A 22,431-nucleotide genomic window follows, 5' to 3' on the forward strand; every position below is an offset into this window, starting at 1 on the left:
TCATACAAAGGTTGTGTGTGTTCTTAGGTGCTTTCTGTACCACCTTTCTCCAGGGGTGCCTAGCCACTTATTGTGGGTTTTCTCCTCGGTCCCCTTCTCTCTATTTTTTAATTTAATATTTTATTTCTTTTAACTTTCATTTTAAGTTCAGGGGTACAAGTACGGGTTTGTTACATAGGTAAACTGTGTCGTGGGGGTTTGGTGTACAGATTATTTCACCCAGGTATGAATCCTAGAACCCATTAGTTATTTGTCCTGAGTCTCTCCCTCCTCCCACCCTCCACCCTCTGAAAGGTCCCCATGTTTGTTGTTCCCCTCTATGTGTCCATATGTTTTCATCATTTAGTTCCCACTTATAAGTGAGAACATGCGGTATTTGGTTTTCTATTCCTCTCTCTCTTTTTAAAAATAGAGATGAAGTCTCACCATGTTTTACATAATTACATAATTACTATATTAGGAATGCCTTTGCTTGGCCTAACACTTTACTATAAAATGCAAATAATCTTAAGAGGGACAATAGAATATATTTCATCTAGTATTTGTATTTTAATGGAAAGAAGTTTATGACAACTCAGGAGCTAGTTCTGATAAGCACCAGGAGAGAGGATGAGGGCACTGAGCATCTGAAATGACTTGAATTCCTGGCCTCAAGTTATCCTCCCGTCTTGGCCTACCAATGTACTGGGATTACAGGCATGAGCCACCACACTCTTCCTATTGTGGGTTTTCTTTATTCTCTATTGGCCAAGGGATGTTCCAGCTTGTTCCACTTGCCTCATCACATGGGGAGTCTTGGTTTACCTTTTGTTTTGTTTTGTTTTACAAGTTTCTGTCTCTTTCTTTTATCCAGATAACTTATGCTATCCCAAGAAGAGAATGCTGTCAGGGCTAAAGTGCAATAAAGTAAGGCTGGGGAATAAATGAGCAAAATGATTCCTTAGTCCATGGGGCCCTCTGTGTGTGCCCTCTTTCGTCACAGTCATTTCAGATGCTCAGTGCCCTCATCCTCTCTCCTTGTGCTTATCAGAACTGGCTCCTGAGTTGTCATAAACTTCTCTCCATTAAAATACAAATACTAGATGAAATATATTCTATTATCCCTCTTAAGTATATTTGCATTTTATAGTGAAGTGTTAGGCCAAGTATAGGCATTCCTAATATAGTAATTATGTAATTTCAGCATCTGCTGGTTAATAGTGGGATTGTGGAACCTAGTAACTTTGTTTCTGAAATCAGAGTCTAGGCTACTGTGTGCATAGATGAGATGAATGTGGCCTCGGCTAGGGAGACTTCTGCCCTCAAATCTATACTTTCTCAAGCTGGGGATCCTCAGGGTCTTTGAAAGACAAGTCTAAGTAAAGCAAGTGCTCCATCTTTGAGTAGAGAATGCAGAGACGATAAAATCTTTAGCCTTCACTTCTCAGAAATCACCACTGATTCCAATAATAACTTCAAATATTCAGTAAGTCTCAGGTATAGAAACTGGCCAATTCTTTATCCTTTTTGTCAATTACCAAATGATTACTCTGATAAAGATGGTAAAGACTTCCATCTTTATTCCTCTGTATGGAATGACCAACATTACAACATGATGTACCCACAAATATTTAAAATAAAGAATTTTTGTCCAGGTGCAGTGGCTCACACCTGTAATCCCAGCACTTCAAAAGGCCAAGGCTGGTGGAACACCTGAGGTCAGGAGTTCCAGACCAGCCTGGCCAACATGGCAAAAACCCATCTCTACTAAAAATAAAAAAATTAGCCGGGTGCGGTGGTGCATGCCTGTAGTCCCAGCTACTAGGGAAGCTGAAGTAGGATAATCACTTGAACCCGGGAGGTGGAGGTTGCGGTGAGCCAAGATTGTGCCACTGCATTCCAGCCTGGGCAACAGAGCAAGACTCTGTCTCAAATAAATAAATAAATAAATAAATAATTTATTTTTAAAAAACAATAAAAAACATTACAACACGTATGCATTAATATTTCCTGACACCACTAACATATGTACTTTTAACTTTCTTATGGGTTTTCCGAGAACTATTAGTGCATTCTGCAGAGCTGCCTTCCAGGATTTGAAGACTAAAAAGCACCTAATCATGTAAAATACTTTCTGGATATAGTAATGAAGTCTGGTTTCACTGTATTTTTCTATGTTTACTTAGCAAAAGGCTTAAATAAGCCCACAGTGATAAATGCGGCCAAGTTTCCCTTCCCCTTCATCCCTCTCTTTCCTTCTTCTTTCTCAGGAAATTGGTGTGGAAAATCACTCTGTCCTGGGATGGCAACTCTCCTTGTATCCAGACTTATCCAGAGCTCCCTCTGCTCCCTCTAGACACACGACTTGAGCTTCATGTGCCACCACGGGCATTGAGATTACGGTTTCCATAAACAGACTGAGGATGAGAAGCGTGGAGGCAAGTGCCATGAGCGTCTGTGCCTTGGATGGATCCTATGGAGGCTGGGTTTCTCCCCCTTGCACCCTGTGAAGCTGGTAGCATACATGATTTTAACTTTCTGATGGGTTTTGACACCGTCAATACAGACCTTAGCTCTGCCAAGAACATCAGGCAAGTTCTCATAAGAAGCAGAAAGAAAAGAAAAATCTGGATAGCATTTCTCAATATTTCAAAATCCATGCCCTCCTTGGGAAAAAATAAATGATTTGAAATTTCAAAAAGCACTTTTATTTGGCTTTCCAACTATACACTTTTATCACAATATTGAATATGTTTTGTTTCCAAAACACACATGGGGCCGGACGCAGTGGCTCACACCTGTAATCCCAGAAGTTTGGGAGGCTGAGGCGGGCGGATCCCCTGAGGTCAGGAGTTTGAGACCAGCCTGGTCAATATGGTCAAACCCTGTCTCTACTAAAAATACAAAAGATAGTCAGGCATGGTGGCGGGTGCCTGTAATCCCAGCTACTTGGGAGACTGAGGCGGGAAAATCACTTGAACCCAGGAGGTGGAGTTTGCAGTAAGCTGAGATTGAGCCATTGCACTCAAGCCTGGATCATAAGAGCGAAACTCTGTTTCAAAAAAGCAAGCAAACCAACAAACAAAAAGAAAACACATGCCACTTTGAAAGTCTAACATCCCCCACAGAGGATCATAGGGCTGAAATGTGGGTGATCACAGCAGGGGCCCTCTTTCCCCTGGGCTTAGGAGAACAATGGAATTGTCCAGTTCCCTGCTCTGTCTTGGTTTCACCTTTGTTAACATGCCTAGCGTTTTGGTTCTATTTGATTCTATTAGGAGTGTGTGGCAGGCCGCCCAAGCGAATGGATTCGGCAGTTATGCCAGTGATTTGATTAAGAACAACCAACTGGAATAATTTGATTTGATAAGCACATTTTCTTTTCTTTGGCAGGGCAGGTAGGATGCTAGACAAGCCAAGGGATTATATTTTTATGAGCTTAATTGTTTTTCATTGCAAGCTTGTTATATATCCAAGAGAATCATTTCAATGTGCTGTTTCTTTAGTAGGATAACATCTTTCAAGGATTTCTTTCTACTATTAGTTAAAGAGTGATTTTAAATTGGCAAAATATTTAGTTATTCCTAATAATAATAACTGTATTACTGGGTCTAATTACTTTATGTATATTATATAATCATAATAATACATTTTTGGAAAGAAAGAAACAGGAGATACAGGAGATATTGAAAGTGAGGAAAGAGAATCAAGGAATATCCAGAATCTTCCTTAAGAAAGGATAGTTAAATATTGCTTATTACCTGAAAACTCTACATGTCACCTGGGAGCAACAGACCCAAAGGAAGTGAGAATAGGCCAGGATGAGGCAGAAAGAAGTAATGTTAAGCAAGAAAGAAACCTTATGTGATTTTTGGGGGAACAAAGATAATTATAGTGGGGAGAGGTGGAGACAGGGCAGGCCTGGTTATCTCAGCACAGAACTTATTAAAAAACACTTTTATTTTTAAACTCAAATTTCACTTTAAAATAAAGTATCATTTTCTTGCATGGAGTTCTGTATATTTAGAAGTTTACTTTGGATCCTCAGATATGTCTAAAAACTTATACAGCTGTCCCTCTGGGTAGAAAGTGCTTAGGAGCATAGGAAAAACCAGTTTGCCTTCTCTGTGGTTATAACCTGTAGATTTTTTTTTTTTTGAGGATATAAAAACTTTTTTTCAATATTCATGGTATGAAACTAGAAATGATTATTAATTTAAAACATAAAATATTTCCAGGTTTCATTTGACAACATTTATTTAGTTTGAAATATTAAAAAATAAAATGCAAGAAATTTTATAGGAAAGAAACCATCACTTCAAGTGGCAAATTCACCCTTTAGGAATAGTTTGCCTTTAGCTTATAACTATTCAATGCTAACTGCAACAGGAAGATCATCACCAACCTAAATGGTCTCTTAAAATTTACAAAGTGTTTCATGTCCAGAATCTTTTCTTTTTCCTGTCCTAAATTGTTTATTAGGTATGAATTGTACAAACTTTACTTGTATTCACGGTAACAGTGGAGCTAGAGAATAGCTGCCCAGCGAGAACCACCAATAGTGTGGTGGAGCTTATGGCCCTTCCAAGGCCCCGGCTCTTTCAGCCTGCAGATGTCAGCCCATGCAGCTCCCTGTGCTTGTGGACCGGTTTTTGGTGATCCATCGGGTGTCAGGATTTCTTCTGATAGCTTTATGGAATGGATTGATGAGGATAACCTCAAAAAATTTGTATGTGGAAGCTTCACCAGCCCAGTAAGAACTGAGGATTCTTAGAGCCCCACAGTGGCATCCAGCTCGCTCCTCTACAAAGGACTGAAGGCTTCGAGCAAACTTTAGCTGGTTAACACCATGATGGACAGGCTTGCCGTAAGTTACACCCTTAGGAACTGGACGTTTTCAGCCACCACGGCGAACACGATTCCTATAATCTTGCTTGGCCTTGTAGCCTAGTCGGCGTGCTTCATCAGGCCAGGTGGGGTGGGGAGCCCTGTGGAAAGCAGAGAGCTGGTAGTACTACCAGCAGCGGACCCTCAGAAGAAAGTATATGACATCAGACTGCTTCTTTCTCCATAGTTCCTGGATGTACTTGTATGCACCCACCGTGGCTTACCTGATGGTTGCCACCAGAGGGAAAGCCATGTCCAGAATCTTAATTAATATTTCAAATAGCTCTTTTTGAAATTGGCAGGGCAGATAGTATTATTATTCTCATTTTTTCAAATGTGGAAACCACAACAGAAAGAAGTCAAATGACTTGACTATGGTCATCCCACTTTCCATAGAGAAACTAGGACTTCAATAAAGGCATTCTGATTCCAAATCCTTTTTTCGCCATATCATGCTACTTCCTTAACTACCTGTATTTACAAACAGCTACAGAAGCCCCTGAAATAATTCATTTTGGATGCTGTCCATTTAGGATTCATGGATCCTGGGCACAACCTAACCATACTCTTTCCTTCTTTCCTGCTACCACTCCCCTTCTTTTCACCCACTCCTCAAACACAAATCTAATAAAATATCTGTAACCAAAGGAGGAACTTGTGTGAGTAAGTATATTTAGGAAACAGATTTGCAAACACGCTGGAGCCTAATACACAACTATTTTTAAATATGTTTTATGACTGCTCTGGGGTTCCACAGAAACAGATGGACACAGAAGTACTTAGGATGTATTTGGCGTATGATAGGAAATGATATCATGAGAACAATGAAAAGGGATGTGAAACACTGAAAGCGTAAGGTAATACAAGCAACAACTTTCCCTGCTGTTGCTTCAAAAGGTCAAAAATACGCCTTCACGCTGTTCCCAGAAATGACCAAAGAATTAAGGAATGACTTATATGAAGTATCACACAATGTCTTGTTCTGCCATGGGTCCGGGCCCCATATCTCAGACAAAGATATCTCAGCTTTTGAATACTCTTCAAAAGCTGCCTATTCTCTGCTAGAAAACAGGACTCCAAACCTGCAGAACTGGGTCCACTCTTCCTTTTTCAAACTAGTACCCACCACCTTGAAGATGAGCTGAGACCTTAAAAAAAAAAAACAAAAAAACACATGCCCACCTCTGGATGTAGCTCCCCGTCCCTTTTAGCCAGACCAATAAGTAGGGTCAAGTGACAACACAGCTGAGTCGTGTGAGCATCGGGCCTGCGAGGGGAGAAAAAGGACTTAGACCAAATGAGACACAGGATATAGTTCCCATATACCAGAGTCTCTGGGGAGAAATTACGGAACTGGATTCTGGGTGTGCTGAATTAAGGGGAATTGAATATCATAGACAATCTTCAATACAATAAAAAGTTTATCAATATGGCAGCCCTCTTCCTTAACACAGTTGAGGACTCCAAATATCGTGGAGTAGAGACAGCCTTACCTGCTGTGACATTTCTAAATTCCTGACCCACAGAACTTGTGAGCATAATACAATCATGTGCTGCTTAATGATGGGGATATTCAGAGAAATGGGTCTTTAGGTGATTTCATTGTTGTGAAAACATCATAGAGTGTACTTACACAAATCTAGATGGTACAACCTACTACACACCTAGGCTACAAACCTGTATACCATGTTAGTGTACAGAATACTGTAGGCAACTGTAACATAATGACAAATATTTGAGTATCTAAACTTAGAAAATGTACAGTGAAAACAGGTCATTATAATCTTTTAGGACAACTGTTGGATATGTGGTCCATTATCCACCAAAACACCATTATGTGGCATGCGACTATCTAATGGTTTTTCAGCTATGCCACTAATTTTGGGGTGGTTTGTTATGCAGCTGTGATGACTGGAACAGGTAGGAAAAAGATATTCAATAGATGGTTTTAGAAAAAATAGGTAGCTGTTTGTAAAATAAAACCCATATCTAGAATTAAAAAATTTCATACAACTTAGAAGAAAGAATTTTAAGTATGACATAAAAACCTGAAACCATAAAAGATCAATAAATGCAACTACATAAAAACAAAATACTGCATAGAAAAAAAAACACTTAGGAGCAAAAGTCATAAGTAAAGTCAAAATGTCTTGACTGTATGATGAGTCAATAAGTGAAAGCCCAGGAGCCTGGTAGAAAAATGAAGAAACAAAAAGGAATGGCCAATTCCCAGGAGGGGGCAAAGCAAATTATTACACAAAGAATGTCAATCTTATTATCTGAGAAATACAAATAGACCCTTCAATGAGGTACTCTCTTTTCATCCATCAGATTGCAAAAATAAAACTTGAGCAGTATAACCATGGATTTAAAAGCACGAACCCTAAATTAAAAGCCTGCCTGTGTGACTAGTTGTGTCACCTTGGGCAAATGTGTTCATCTCTATTTGCCTCAGTTTCCTCATCTATAAAGTGGTAATGAAATAATAGTACTTATCTCTTAGAGTTCTGTGAGGATTAAGTGACTTAATGTATATAAATCATTTAGAATAGCGCCTAGAATGTAGTAGATACCAACATGTGGCTGCTATTATTGTTATCACTATATATTGAGAAGTTGCGGGAGTGGGACAGGATCTGTCATGCATTGCTTGTGGGAGAGTAAATCCATTCACCCTACATAGAGGACTATTTGCAAGGATCTTTAGAGACTTAAAAAAGTGACCCAGCATTTTCACTTGTAAGTGTGAATCCTACAGATGTAGTCACACTGGGAAATACGGTATGTGCAAAGATATTCTTTGTAACATTCTTGGGAGTTACAAGATTGGAAACAACCTCATATCCAACTCTATACAAAGGGAATTGGTTTAAAATATAGTTCATTGGTAAAATGGACTGTAACAAAAGGACTGGAAACCTTTTAGTTTTCTCATGAAAAGAGATGGTGATCCCTGCCTCAGGCAGAGGACTGATAGAGGCACAGCTCTCTAGGTGGTTCTGTTTTGTCAGCACAAGTGAAGTAGTCCCAAGTGGAGACAATCTGCAATCACATAGCTCAGTGCCTAGCATATTTTAAATGTCCAATAAGTGGCAGCTGATATGATCTTATTATTTATCATTATTTATTTTCTTGACGTAATAGAGTCGCGTGGCAACAAGGCTCTCTATGAGGCACCTTTGATTGTTTGCTTCAAGGTCCACTCGAATCATTGTTAGCTTGAAGCCCAAATTTGCTCCACAAAAGCAACTCCACCTCTCGCAGGGGCTGCCAGACTGGGCTGTCATCAGCAGCTGTTTCCCAGCGGGCCCTAATCACGGCTCACTGCCGAAGAGCATACTTGAGTGAATCCTTAAAGTCCTTTTTGTCTCTGTGATTATTTCACTGTGTTTATAATACAGCAACTGCTGGAGAGCTGAGCTGCCCATTCATCTCTTGTGGCAGCCTTAACTCTGAGCTGAGGAGCCTACTGCTTCCTTGTGGACAGAGTGATAACGGCCTCACATTGTGACTTACAGAGTTTCCATCCCCGTTTTCAAAGATACATAATAATTTACTAAAATAAAAACTTGCTGCATTTTACAGTTTGTGATTCACAAGATTCAAATGTCTCTATTCTGAAGAAAGTGTAAAAATAACCAAAATGCATCTTTATATTTCACTTTTGCTGTTTGCACAGAACTTATTCCTATGAAATGTCTACACAAGTTCAACTTTTTATGTTTGAGGAGAAAAAACAAAAGACATTCATTTCCCTATTACAGCCCTCAATAGAATACTTGCTACTTACAGTATCTCAGAACTTAAGTTAAATCAAAACAAAAAGTATCTTTACTGATTTCCTTCCTCAAAATCATTCTGTGTCTTGCTCTCTTTTCCAATCTCCTTTCAAATGTATAACTTTTAAGATTTGCTGCAACTTCCACTGTTTTCAAAATATATATTTGAATCTATTTTCAAATGTATATGACTTAATTTACTGCTTCTCTCCCTAATTTTCAAATGCAAATACCCAAATCGCTTTTCAAGTGTATATTTTCATTTATTAGCCCTTTGAAGTTGGTTTACTTATGAGTTCAAATGCCTTCCTCCTCTCTGATTTATAAAACTATATCTGACAATGTTGAGGGACCTTGAATTATTCTCATCTATAAAAGGGAACCCATAAAATTGGTGGCTTAAGAACTGATGTATGAATAGTCTCCAGTTGGTGACTCATGGCCAATCTGTCTCATTTCTTCCTATATACACATTTTACACAACCAACAAAATTCATGTTTCAAAATCATCTAGGTCTGTGGTCTTATTTCCACTTCCTTTAGTTCTAAGCCCTACTTATCACTCAAATCTTGGCTCAAGCATCACTTCCTTAGGGAACCCTTCTTTGACCACATCCTACTGCTGCTACAGATTGGTTCAGCTACATACATCCAGTTATATGTTCTCCTTGCCCCTGGTCCTTTTTCACCAGAGTATTTATTACAATTTTTACATTTATAATTCTCTGCACTTCATTTGATTCATATCTATGTCTCTTCACTAGACTAAACTTGAGTAGCCTGATGTTCTCTTACTCTTGGGTACTGAGCCTAGAATAATGCTGGCCTCATTGTAAGACCTCTGTAAGTATTTGGTGAATAAATGAATTTTTTTAAAAAATCAATGAACGAAGAGGTGAAAAATGAATGAATGGCTAAAGTTCCCAGCACCATGATTAGCACATGGTGGCACTTAATAAAATGATAGCTATCATTATTGTTAGTTCCCATTCCTGATCAGATCAATTTGCTGAGTGTTTCAGTTTGTGGAAGATGTGATTTATGCTTTCAGAAACTGGAAGTCGGCCGGGCACAGTGGCTCATGCCTGTAATCCTGGCACTTTGGGAGGCCGAGGCAGGTGGATCACCTGAGGTCAGGAGTTCGAGACCAGCCTGGCCAACCCAGTGAAGCCCTGTCTTTACTAAAAATACAAAAATTAGCTGAGCATGGTGGTACATGCCTATAATCCCAGCTACTCAGGAGGCTGAGGCAGGAGAATTGCTTGAACCCAGGAGACAGAGGTTGCAGTGAGTGGAGATTATGCCACTGCACTCCAGTATATATACATATGTATATATATACGTATATTTATGTATATATATTTACGTTATATATATATATTTATTATATATATAACGTATATATACATATATATATTTTTGCCTTGATTTTCCAAATCAATTTACTAAAAGAGTTAATTTTTAATGTTCCTTTTTTTCCTAGTCAGGAAATACATTACCAATAGTAAAGTTATTGAAACATTTTTCAATCTTCAAATTTCATTTTAATTTGAATATATTTTAATAAAATTATTGCAGTTTAAACACTTTGTTTTTTTTTGTTTTTTTTTTTTTTGAGACAGAGTCTTGCTCTGTCACCTAGGCTGGAGTGCAGTGGCGCCATCTCGGCTCACTGCAAGCTCCGCCTCCCAGTTTCACACCATTCTCCTGCCTCAGCCTCCCCAGCAGTTGGGACTACAGGTGCCCACCACCACGACCAGCTAATCTTTTTGTATTTTTAGTAGAGATGTAGTTTTACCGTGTTAGCCAGGAAGGTCTCGATCTCCTGACCTCATGATCCGCCTGCCTCGGCCTCCCAAAGTGCTGGGATTACAGGCATGAGCCACTGTGCCTGGCTGCAGTTTAAACACTTTCTAAAGAAAAAGTATGATAATCCAAATAATATGGGAGATTTCTTTATATTTAATGTTTTTATGCTATAATAAAGTCAGTTTTAATATTTGGTCCTCAGTTTGTTGATAGCAAGTTCTCAGAATTACTTGATTTTAGATCTACATGGAAAATTTGCAACTTGTACATAATTACCATTCCATTCATCTTACATTAATTTCTTAAAATGATTTTACATATAGTTCATAGACAATGAAGATATTTTTGGAAGCTGTTTTCTCCCATTGGAATAATTTTGTACATAGAATATTTACCCATAGTATTATTCCTGTAAATCTTTCCCTTGGAACCAAGTATCACAACTCATCCTGTCTTTAATTGGCTTGCCAAACTTTCCAGTAATCTTATTTATCTTTTTCTGAGTTGTAGAAAAGAATTTTCCAAGATATGGGTGGGCGAAGAGCTAACTTAATCACCTCATTCATTCAGTGCCTAGATGTCAGCTGCACGTTTCTGGCCTCTCTCTGTCCAGCTGTGATAAGCTTCAGTGCATTTGAGTGCTTGCACTGCAGGTCTTGGAAGAAGCAAAACTGTCATGCCTATGAATCTGTGTATGTGGCTTCTTCATCCTGAAATATTATCTTCTCTCTTATTCTTTGCCTAAATCTTGCTGGTCCTTCAAGATTTGCTCAGGCATCACTTTCTTTAGGAAGTCTTCTATGACCCCAGTACTTTTTGTATTTAATAAAAGAAACCAACTAAAATTAGATCACGACAAAAACAAGGGACATTGTTTTAAGAATAAAGAAGTATTTAAAACCCAAAGACAGTAGGTGAGGGAGAGTAGAGCCACGCAGATGGGGGCTAGGGCCCGACAATCAGGTCACTTCATGTTCCCTCCTATCTCCGTTTCTTTCCAAGAGCTCGCTCCGTGCTTGCCTGTCTGTGTATGGCAGATTCCTCTGCTGACTTGCACACAGCACAGCATGGTCTCCCTCAGCCCCTTTTTCTATTAGGTTGGCGCAAAAGTAATCGCGGTTTTTGTCATTACTTTTAATTGTAAAAACCACAGTTACTTTTGCACCAGCCTAATACGTCATGATCTTCCAGCTATGTTTGCTGCAGAATTCTCAAGCAACAGAAAACCTCAAGCCAAGCCAAGGAAACCTCAGTCCCAGCTGAGTCAATGGGTTGCTGGGTTTCTGTGAGGCCTCCCTCTCTGTTCAAATTAGTCATGGGGCAGTGCCATGTCCCAGGATCTGTGGGGCTGCCCCTTCTAGTGGCTGTCAGGAGAATAGGTTTTCCAATGTGGACTACAGGATAGGTGTAAACAATGATGGTCAAAAGGACTATGGCTCTTAATTTGGAATTGGTACCTTTCTGACGGGCTCCAATACATTGTACTTTTCTTTCATAGCTGTTAACACACTGAATTGCAATTAACTGTTAATGTATTTCTCTGTCCTCCCCACTGGGCTAGAAATTTCTTGTAAGAATGGGCCATTCTTTTTTTCTTTTCTTTATCCCTATTGTTTCTAATACAGTCCTTGGTATACAGTGTGTTCAAAGGGCAGGTATATTATTATTCAGTATAAACATTTGCAATCAATTTTCCACATTATTATGGTAATGATATGTTAATTAATTAAATATATTAATATGATAAAGGTTTTCTTCTCTTTTCTGGAATCCTAGAGTCCAAGGGCTCTGGTTTTATTTTCTTCATAGACTAGACCTCACCTCCAGTTTTCTCTTGATAAAAGGGAAGAGACAGTCACCAGCTACATGGAGGCAGAAAAATAATCTGGCCTTCTAACAGCTTCTTAAAAAGATTTTTAACCAACTCTCTTGTTTCCTAGTCCTACCTTCATCCTCTAACAGAACTACCTGGTGCAGCTCAACCTGGTTGCATCTTTTCTTTCTTTTTTTTTTCTTTTTGAGATGGAGTCTCCCTCTGTCACCCAGGCAGGAGAGCAGTGGCACGATCTTGGCTCACTGCAACCTCTGCCTCTCAGGTTCAAGCAATTCCCCTGCCTCAGCCTCCCGAGTAGTTGGGATTACAGGCTCTTGCCACTACACCCAGCTAATTTTTGTATTTTTAGTAGAGACAGGGTTTCATCATGTTGGCCAGGCTGGTCTTAAACTCCTGACCTCGTGATTTGCCCGCCTCGGCCTCCCAAAGTGCTGGGATTACAGGTGTGAGCCACAGGGCCTGGCCCCTGGCTGCATCTTGACTGTCTCCACTTTTGTTTTAGGGTTAAACTTTCTTGGGCCTCCTAAAGCAATTACCAAGTGTCCATTTGTTTGTCCACCTAATATTCTATTAATCACCCTCTTTGTCTTTACAGATTTATGTCTTTTAAAAAAAACCGAGCCTGGCATGGTGGCTCATACCTGTTATCCCAGCACACTGGGAGGCCAAGGCAGGAGAATTGCTTGAAGTTAGGGCAACAAAGCAAAACCCTGTCTCTACCAAAAATTTAAAAATCAGCCAGGTGCATTGGCTTCCACCTGTAGTTCCAACTATTTGAGAGGCTAGGGTGGGAGCATCACTTGAGCCTAGGATTTGAAGGCTGTAGTGAGGATATGATTGTACCACTGCACTCAAGAGTCTGGGTGACAAGAGAAACATACTGTCTCTAAAAAAAAAAAAAAAATCAAGAAAGTGAATATAAATGTGTATGGTAGATCCATCCTCTTTTCCCAGAAGTCCCTGTTTGCATTAATTCATTTTTTATTTTAAAAATTTTCCATTAGTAGGTATATTTTATATACACCAAATGTTTTGATTTTAGGTGTACTATTCAACAGGTATTGACCTATGTATAGGCATTCAGTATTCTAGTTTCTCACTAGAGCCACTTATTCCTTCAACCACCCTCCTTTCTACTACTCTTGTTCTTTGACCTTATCATGACCTCTTTTCTTTTCTCCCAGTTTATCACATCCATCATGTCTTAACCTCATTCAGTAGTTGTGGTTTGAATTGTGTTCCCCAAAAAGTTATGTTGAAGTCCCAGATCTGTAGGATCTGTAGTGTTTGTGTCACCTGTTCCATTCACAATGTTGGGAATTTGTGACTTCTTTTTTTCCTGATAGGTATGATTAGAAGTTTATCAATTTTATTAAGCTTTTCAAAGAAACATCTTTTGCTGGGCATAGGGGCTCAGGCCTGTAATCCCAGCACTTCACAGGCCAACGTGGGTGAATGACTTGAGCCCAGGAGTTTGTGATCAGCCTGGGCAACATAGTGGGACCTGACCTCTACAAAAATTTTTTTTTTTAATTAGCAGGGCATGGTGGTGAACGCCTTTGGTCCCAGCTACTTGGGAGGCTGAGGTGGGAGAATTGCTTGAGCCTAGGAAGTCAAGGCTGCAGCCATGATCTGTCCACTGCACTTCAGCCTGGGTGACAGAGTAAGATCCTATCTCAAACAAACACAAATCTTTTGATATTATTGATTTCTCTACTTTTTTTTTGCTTTCAATTTCATTAATTTCTACACTTTTCTTGTATTATTTTCTTCCCTTTGCTTATCTGAATTTAATTTGTTCATCTCTTTCTTTTTCTTGTATTATTTTCTTCCCTTTGCTTATCTGAATTTAATTTGTTCATCTCTCTCTCTTTTTTGGGGGGACAGAATCTTGCTCTGTTGCCCAGGCTTGAGTGCAGTGGCATGATCCCTGCTCACTGCAACCTCTGCGTCCTGGGCCCAAGTGATTCTTGTACCTCAGCCTCCCAAGTAGCTGTGACTACAGGCACGTGCCACCATGCCCAGCCAATTTTTTTGTATTTTTAGTAGAAACAGGGTTTTACCATGTTGCCCAGACTGGTCTTCAACTCTGGGGCTCAAGCCATCCATCCGCCTCAGCCTCTCAAAGTGCTGGGATTACAAGCATGAGTCACCACATCTGGCTTAACTGGAGTAGTTCTAATTCCATTTCACCCTCTCATGCTGTGTGTCTGACTTCTGTGTATGTTGCAAATCCCATGATAAATTCACATTAATTGGCTCAATTGAATTATACTTTAAAGAGATAAAAATGAGAAAAATTATATTTATCCAAACATTTGTAATTTCTGTACTCTTTATTCTTTTTTATAGATCTAAATTTTAGCCTGGTATCGTTTTCCTTCTGCCTGAAGAATCTCCTTTAATATTTTTCATAGTGCAATTCCGGGGATATATTCTCTGTTTTGTTGGTCTGAATATGTCTTTATTATATCTTTGTTTTTTAAAGACATTTTCACTGGATGTGTAAGTCCATTCTCACACTGCTACAAAGAACTACCTGAAACTACATAATTTATGAAGAAAAGAGGTTTAATTGACTCTCAGTTCCACAGGCTGTACACGAAGCATAGCAGGCAGGCCTCAGGAAACTTATAATCATTGCTGAAGGGCAAAAGGGAAGCAAGCACCTTCTTCACATGGCAACAGGAGAGAGAGTGAAGGGGGAGGGGCCACACACTTTTAAGCCATCAGTTCTCATGAGAACTCACTCACTATCATGAGACCAGCAAGGGGGAAAATCCGTCCCCATGATTCAGTCACCTCCCACCAGGTCCCTTCCCCAACACTAGGAATTACAATTCAACATGAGATTTGGGTGGAGACACAGAGCCAAACTACATCACTGGGTAAAGAATTAAAGTTTGATAAATGTTTTCTCTCTCTCTGTACTTTAAAGATATCACTCCATTTTCTTCTGGCTCAAACTCATTCGGACAAGAAGTCTTACATAATTCTTATCTTTTTACCCTTTGTATACAATGTATCTTTTTGTCTAGCTGCTTTTAAGATTTTTAAAAATACTCTTTTTCAGCAGTTTGACTGTGAGATGCCTTGGTGTGGTCTTTCGGTGTCTATTCTGCTTGGCATTTGTTAAAATTCTGGAATCTGTCGGTTCATAGTTTTCTTCGAAATGGAAAAGTGTTATTCTATTATTCTTTCAGATATTGTTTCTAGCCATCGTTTTTGTAGAATCCTAATACACGTATGCTAATTATATGTCCCATAGGTACCTAATGCTCTGCTAATTTCTTTTTGGTCTTATTTTTCTCTGTGTGCTTATTTTGCTTAGTTTATTTGTAGCAAATATTCTCCTAGGTAGGTGAAAAGGAAGGCCATGTTCTTGCCTCTGGCTTGGCTCTCTGCTTCCCATGATCATACATAACCAGCTTTGATGATTTATCAGTAGAAAAAAATTGACATCCCATACTGGTGAATTTTTTTAAATTGTTAAGATTTTTTATATGTACATGTTATGGTCATATACTAGCAGGGGCATAAGCGAGTAATAATTTTTGAAAAGAATGACGGCGTTTCCTTGGTTTTGTTTTCCTGTGTGTGTGATTTGATCCCTAATCAACCAGAATTATCCATTTGCCTCAGGCATGGGGAAGGAGATAAGGTAGGGAGGCTTGGCTTCATTATGCCAAATATACAAAAAAAAGAAAGTATTATTGTTAGCTTTTTGCTGCAAAAATATAACTTTTACTACCCAGCAAAGCAAGGTGCTGTTAAGAGAGAAAATTATTTCGAAACTTCTTAAACTCTCACAAGCATTATTAAGAGTACGGTCTGAAAGACTTGAATATTCAGTTTACTATAAACCCTGGTTAGAAAAAAGTCAGGAGATGATGTACAGGAAGTCTCTGCTACCCTGGAATGAGAGAAAGTTGACTTTTTGACTCTGTGGAGTGTGGAAAAAGAGTGAAAAGAGTTAAGGGGAGCTCCCAATTACACACCTTTATGATGCCTTTACTTTATGGTAAGCTGAAATCCTAGATTTGGGGCTAAGTGTTAGGTGAGGTTGGTAGAAAGCCTGAAGTACAGATGTTTGTACCCTGCATTTTGATTGGACCTCATGGAGGAGGAGACTGTTGGACAAATGTTCCCCTCATCAATACGCAGGTGCTACTTCCAGGAATAAACAGCTGCACAGTGTGTCTAAGCAGAATCCAAGGTAGCACTTTGAAGCTTCATTGACTCTCCTGTAGGAAGAGAACAATCCAGAAGCTACCCCATGACATTTGGGTCTATGGTAGGTACCTGAGTTGAGAGTCACTGGAGTAATACTGTGGACTTCACAGTTAAAGATAAAGTTATCCTAACCCAGAGAGCCAAAATTAAAGAGCTTAGACCATGGCTTTATGGAGAAGGTGGCTGTATTCAGAGGTGTCTGCCACTGTACCATGAACTGAGGTAGAGTTTAGCTATAAAAGACCTCTGAGCCTTGATGAAGCTAAGAAAACAAGTCAGAAATTTGCCAGCGGCATCTCAGAGGATACAAGTGGAAAGTTCCCAGGGACCATATCAGAACAGACACTGAGCACATAGATCAGCAAGGACATAATGAAGAACTCAAAGTGAAGCAAGCCAATGCAAGGCCCATCTCACACTGCCACAACAATCCTGTCCAAATCCTGCCAATAAACATCTAGACACTATCCTGGGAAAGATTAAAGGCAGGAGAGAAAACAGGAATGATGAAAACATCTATCTCCAAACACTGAGTTATCACAAAGATACTGAAAAGTATTGAGATGATATGATCTCATTTTCCCTCCCCTACCTCTACCATCTCAATCCCTTCTTACCCAGTGGGATGAAGGCTTATAAGGACACTGGACAATTGTATATACACACCAGACTAGAAATGTGTAGATTTTTGTCTCTTCCATACATTTCCTAAAATTCAGAATAATATCCAAAGAACAGACAGGATGCCCACAATAAGTAGAAGGAGTGGCCCTTTATAGCAATTTGTCTCAGAGGAAACTGCCCATGGAGACTTCATAATTTTAGAGAATTTCAACAATAAATAGGAACCAGTGAAATTCTGGTGAACATCTGTTATCTTTGCTATCCAGCATGAAACCCCCTTTCTTTTGGAACAACATATCAATTATACATTGAGAATCCAGCCCCTTCTTAACAATCTTAAACCTTAACAGCTCAACACATTTTGGCTCTTTCTATACTACGCCAATCACTGAGTTATCCAAAAGGATAGAAAGGGATTGAGATAATGTGATTTAGTATTTATAGAGTAGACATTGGCATAGATAGGGAATTCCTAGCCTACAGTTTAAATAAATGAAGGCTGAGGAAAAATTTTAATCCTTTGCAGACATAACTGGTACACCCTTAGGACAGAGTTTGCACATTAGAAGCCTAAGGATAAGTCAGTCTCACAGGTACCTTTTTTTTTGGCTTCCGTGGTGTTTTTAAAAATACTGACTCATTTGCCAATATTTAAAAATGGAAAAAAATCTAATTTCCAGTACTTATTTAAAAATCCAGATATGAAAGTGAAAAGAGTGGCAAATTCATTCCACAAAATGCAAGTATTAAAATGAACAATACTCTCAACAACACCCATTTCAGGGTTCTGTAAATTGATCATAGGCAGTCAAGCTGGCCTTTTTTACTCCTGAAAAACTGCTGGAGCTTTAGATAACAACAGTGGGAGTTTGTAGCTTTTAGCCACTGTAGGGATAGACTTAATTTGATAGAAACATAGTGCAGTGTGAAAACACTGCTTTGTAAAAGTGACAACACTGGTAAAAACAAACAAACAAAAAACAGAAAAATAATCAGAATTCAGAGTTGTTATACATTTAAAAGTCAAGTTTTCAACTAAAACTACAATTCATGCAAAGAAGATATTATGACTCATACACAGGGAAAAAATTAGTGTGTGTATGCAGATATGTATATACATATACGTGTGTATATATATACATATATATGCCTACTTTTAATTTCTTTAAAAAGCATGAGATTATTTAAAGCTATGATTGTAACACTGCAACACTGACTTTACAAGACATATAGATTAATATATGACAGTAATAACAGAAAAGAGGGATGAATAAATGGATATGTATTACATGAAAATTGCTATATTTTACCAGAATTAAGTCAGTTTCAATCTGAAGTAGGTGATAAATTGAAAATACATATTGTAACTCCTAGAACAATGGCTAATGACTAGAGAATAACTTTTAAAAAAGCTAAAATTCAACAGAGAAATGAATTTGGTATAATAAAAAGCATTTTTAATACATTCAAAGAAGTAAAGGAGGAAGAGAGAGACAAAAAATTAGATATAACAAATAGCAAAGTGGCAGGCATAAATTGGAACATCAATCATTACATTAAATATGAATGATCAAATACTCAATTTAAAAGGCAGAGATTGTCAGACTAACCAAAAGCAAGATTTTAGATTTAAAGTAAAAGAATAAGAAAAGATATATTATATAATTGGTAACCATAAGAGAGCTGGATAAGCTAAATTAAAATGAAAAAAAAATCAGTTTTAAGACAAGAAATAGAACACTAGAAAATTTAAGGCTAAAAAATTATCAGCATAGAGATGAAGGATGGCATTTCATAATGATTAAATGGATAATACATCAGGAAGATTTAACAATTACAAACATATACCTACCCAACAGTAAACAGCAAAATAAACCTAATTGAAAGGACAAATAGACACCTCAACAACTATAGTTAGAGATTTCAAGACTCCTCTCTCAGCAATCACTTTTTAAAAAACTAAACAGAAAATTGCTGAGGATATAGACCTACACAATGCTATTGACCAACTTGACCTAATTAGCATATACAGAACATTCTATTCGACAACAGCAGAATTGACATTCCTTCCTGGAGTACCTAGAACATTATTTGGGAATAGAATATGCTAGCTATAAATTTCTGTCTAATATTATATGTATAATATTGATTTCAGATCTATTATATATAATATCTATCTAATATATCTATTAATATATAACATTACATATTAGAAAGAAATGTATAGCTTTAAATGCTTACATTACAAAAGAATAAAGATCTGAAACCAATCATATAAATTCTCACTTTAAGAAGCTAGAAAATTATTAGCATGTCAAACAAAGTAGAAGACAGAGAAAAATAAAATACAGAATAGCAACCAGTGAAATGAAAAACAAAAAATAATAGAAAAATCCATTAAACTAAAAGTTGGTTCTTTGAAAAGGTTAACAAAACTGACAAACTTTTAGTTGGGCTAGCCAATATGAAAAGAGAGAAGACAGAAATCTCCATCAAAACCAGAAACAATGGAAGGGGCATAAGTATATATATTATAGAAGTTAAAAATATCATAAGAGAATATTATGAACAACTTTATGGACAAAATGATGGAATGGAAAAATTCCTAGAAATTACAAAAAACTGACCTAGGAAAAAAATACTATATCAAGTAAAGCAATTAACTTTTTTTTTTTATTTTTATTTTTTGAGACAGGGTCTCACTCTGTCACCCAGGCTGGAGTGCAGTGGTGTCATCTCAGCTCACTGTAGCCTTGATCACCTGGGCTCAGGTGATTTTTCCTAACTCAGCCTTCTGAATAGCTGGGACTACAGGCAGTACCAGCACACCCAGCTAATTATTTGTTTTTACTGTAGCGATAGGGTTTCATCATGTTGCCCAGGCTAGTTTTGAACTCTGAGGCTCAAGCAATTCACTGGCTTTGGCCTCCCAAATTGCTGGGATTACAGGCATGAGCCACCATGCCTTGCCACAATTGGCTTTATAATTAAAAATCTTTCCACAAGGAAAGCCCAGGACTGAATGGCTTCATCTCAATAATTCTAACAAACACTTAAGGAAGACTGAATACCAAGAGTTTGTGTAGGAAATATGGGGCCAGTGGTGTGGGGGTAAAAAGAATTTATGAAGATACTTGTGGGTAAAGAAAGTCATATTTATTAAAGCATGTATGAAAATGTGTTGCAAGGGAACAATGGGCAGGCCAGCAAGAGAGGAGCAGACTGCAAGGAGACGAGGGCTTGCTGGGGATGTTCTAGAATGGTGCTTGTGCTGTGTGCTGAAGAGGGCTTTGTGCAGTACTGATAACACTGAGGTTGCAGTGAATTAGCTTGCATTTTTTTTTAATCACCCGAGGGTCTGATGATAGCTGAGTGCAGGAAGATTTTGAGTTATTTGTGCAAGAGGGCTACATGTTCTGGACCATGAAGAAAGGCAGACTTACAGTTTATCTGCTTTATATTTTTGCTTTCCCTCGGTCCCGCCATCCTGACTCCTTTTCCCTAATTAGAACCCCACACTCTCTTTGGATGGTACATGCGTTTTCCATTTTCCCAGTTTCTATTACTCTCCTTTGGATCTTACACTTCTGAATTCTCTCTGTTCATTTTGTTACCTAACTGATCCCTGTAGGCATCTCTCCTTCATCCCAGAGGAGCAAGAATCCTTTCTTTACCCTCTTTGTAGATGCAAGCCCAATAACAGGTCTCAAACCTTCCCAGAGATTATATATAGGAGCAAATCAAATCTTTTTATTCTCTCCCTTAGGGGTAGTGAGTGGTTGATTTACAAATGCAAAGGATAGATTTAAATGCTTGTATAAAGTTGAAATGTCAAACATTTTGTTGGCATTTAGAGATATTATCTGAAAGAGCATTTTACAAATAAGGAAACTAAGGCTCAGAGGCTTCTGGTAATCTGTTCAAGGTCACATGGTTATCCAAGCTTCTTGCTCCAGAGGACATATTTTTGTGCTTTCAAAAAAAGAAAGAAAAATCAGGATGTCATACACATTCTTAAAAATAAATTAATGCCCAGAAAAATGTTTTCCCTAGGCCTCACAAAGATAAAAGAGGCTTGTGGGTTTTTTTTCTGTTTAGATTTGGCTAGATGTCTTTCTTGTTTTACTGGCAAATTAGAAGAAAGCTGGAAAAGCTCTGGAACAGCTGCTAAAATAATTACCCTACAGCATATTTCATTTTTTAATCCCTAAGAAAAGTTGTTTCAAAGTAATATTTCAAAGTAATAATTAAACATTGATAAATTGTTTTTGTTTGGTGTTTTGGCCTTATCTACAACCAAAGCTTCAAGCACCAAGACAGAAATGTTTAAATATTTATGTGTTACAATAAAACTTAATAGACAACTTACACAAAATATTAAATTATCATCTTTACTGCCATTCCAGATTAGAGTATGCAATCACTAAAACAGAGTGATTTAGGATTAAGGATGAAACATTCATTGTTCATCTTTGCATTAACCCAAAAAGTTGTGTTGTGGCTTTATGTCTCATGACCTTATTGTACTTTGGAATGTGATGGTGAAGCTGTCCCTCAGACCATTTAGAATAAAGAAGACTGAGGCAATATTTCACTATAGGCATTGCAATGTCTATAGCTAAGCCTGAAAATGGCATATCTGACTCTCTTTTTTTTTTTTTTTTTGAGACAGAGTCTTGCTCTGTTGCCCATGCTGGAGTGCAGTGGCATGATCTTGGCTCACTGCAACCTCCGCCTCCCAGGTTCAAGCAATTCTCCTGCCTCAGCCTCTGGAGTAGCTGGGACTAAAGGCATGTGCCACCATGTCCTGCTAATTTTTGTCTTTTTAGTGGAGACGGGGTTTCATCATGTTGGCCAGGTTGGTCTCAGACACCTGACCTCAAGTGAACCACCCGCGCCAGCCTCCCAAAATGCTGGGATTACAGGCGTGAGCCACCGTGCCCGGCCTTGGCTCATTTTTATTCCTCCGATTTTAGACTTCCAATTGGGTTTTTATAATTACCCATATTAAGTCCCAGCTGGCACAGATGAGGCATGAGCATTAGGCAGAGGCCACATCCTGGTGACGTGTGTGCCAGGTCTGTCCTGCAGACGTGCTACATTTTGTTTGGCTTTTAAGTGTGCTACATTTTGTTTGTTTGAAGGAACTGTTTCTCTGAATTTTGTAGACAACATTTTGCAACCGGAGAATTCACACAAACATTTAAATTTCCTGCTTCTCTTGAAAAATCTGACCATCTGTCCACACTGGGCACACAATCGTGTTGAATAGATGCTGCAACCTTT

At 38.4% G+C, this 22,431-nt stretch overlaps 1 pseudogene; it reads right to left on the reverse strand.

The window, feature by feature from the left end:
- Positions 1-4,506: 4,506 nt before the first annotated feature.
- On the reverse strand, positions 4,507-20,631 carry LOC129039119 (large ribosomal subunit protein eL15-like; annotated as a pseudogene).
- Positions 20,632-22,431: the final 1,800 nt, after the last annotated feature.

The sequence above is a fragment of the Pongo pygmaeus genome, chromosome 5 (assembly GCF_028885625.2).
Source record: "Pongo pygmaeus isolate AG05252 chromosome 5, NHGRI_mPonPyg2-v2.0_pri, whole genome shotgun sequence".
NCBI classification, from domain to species: Eukaryota; Metazoa; Chordata; class Mammalia; order Primates; family Hominidae; genus Pongo; species Pongo pygmaeus.